The sequence below is a fragment of the Oryzias melastigma genome, linkage group LG13 (genome assembly GCF_002922805.2).
Source record: "Oryzias melastigma strain HK-1 linkage group LG13, ASM292280v2, whole genome shotgun sequence".
NCBI lineage: Eukaryota > Metazoa > Chordata > Actinopteri > Beloniformes > Adrianichthyidae > Oryzias > Oryzias melastigma.
Genome location: NC_050524.1, coordinates 32371460 through 32373000, shown reverse-complemented (window position 1 = coordinate 32373000; position 1541 = coordinate 32371460). Strand labels below are relative to the sequence as shown.

The 1541-nt window shown below is 41.1% G+C and overlaps 1 protein-coding gene across 1 annotated transcript in view; it reads right to left on the bottom strand.

Moving 5' to 3' along the window:
- Positions 1–1541, bottom strand: part of LOC112149018 (von Willebrand factor A domain-containing protein 5A) — a 21268-nt gene that overhangs the window by 13478 nt on the left and 6249 nt on the right. The gene's annotated exons all lie outside the window — the stretch shown is intronic.

Below are 1541 nucleotides of genomic sequence, written 5' to 3'. Positions count from 1 at the left end.
TCTGAGCATGGACAGGACATGAGAACTGGACTGATCATCCCCTCCCCCTTTGCGTTACAAACAGGAAGTACCCGCTGGACCCAGAAAGCCAAAATCCCACTGACTCCTATTGAAATCTAGCTATTATTCGGTCAATCTATATTATTAAATATTAATGTAATTTTCTGTTCATGATATATTTTCTTTAATCGATAGTTATTCAAGTTATAAACTAGCCAATCAGATGTCTCAATGAGAGCATGTGGAGCCCGCTGGTCCCAATGACTGCTGGCTAACGTCGTTTGGTCCCAAAATGGCGAAATCGGAAAAATACTTTGGAAAAATGGCGACTGAATTAACTTCATTTCGTTGGAACACGAGGTAGCAGCCTTGTTTTGTCCATCTCTTTTCATGTCAATGATTAGAACGTGAAGGAACAGCCCCGTCCAGGAAGAGCCTGCACTACCAGCAGCGCTCCAAGGCTAACACACGTACACAATTTCTCCATGGAGCTAGCGGTGATCAGCAAAACGCTTTTATAGCATCCACTATGAGAAGAGAATAAAATTCAGACATTTGTGGCTCTGTTAGGACAAAAATAATACTCTTTACTCTTATTATTTATTACTCTTACTATTTGTGCAATCATCAATTCACAAAATCTTGGAAACACTGAATATTGCTCCACCGGTGCATTAAGAAGGATTTAGGTCAAGAACATTTGTTTTTGTCACAAACTAAAGCAGGGCAACGTTTTAGTGAATAATATCAAAGTATATAATAGAATCTCCGTAATGCACAATATGGTTTTAGGAGGAAATATTAGCTGTTTATTTACAAGTTGTGTTCATTTAGTGCAGGGGTCTCCAACTGGCGGACCGCGGTCCGGGTCCGGACCCCGAGACCCTCTTATCCGAACCGCCAAGCATTTTTAATTAAAAAAAAAAGTACGCTTTTTCATTCATATTTACACGGTGATCTTTGAACAGGCGCGCGTGAGGACAGCTACGTTCAGACCGGGGTCCTTCAACCGGCAAAAGCTCAAAGCGGTGTTCTAATGTTTACGTAGTTGGGACGTAAAGTTATCTGGAATGTGCGTGAACAATGGCTCTGTCTAAAATTAGAAAAGTGGACTAAAAATGGTGTCTTTTAAGATGAGTGGACCGAAGATTTCGCTTTTATTTACCAGCAGTGAGTTCTACGAGGCCGGTTTGTATTATAAGCATGGAATCTGCATGTTTTATTCAGAGCGCTGATATCAAGCGGCGCTGTGAGACAAAACACAAAACTTCTGACACAAATTACCCGACAAAATGAGTGACGTGGTCACGGAAAATATACGAACTGAAAGTACAGTGCGAGCGTACAACACAGACGGTAACAGCACAACAACGAGCTCAAGAGTGATCACTACAAGAGGAATGGATTTGGGCAAGAACTAAAGTAACTCCAAAATGATTAAAGTGTGTATGGAGGCAAAGACAGAAACAATATTAGAAGGAAAAGAGGGACAGAAGCTTCAAGAAAAGGTCTGACAGATTCTCCTGTCGTCAACAAGAACC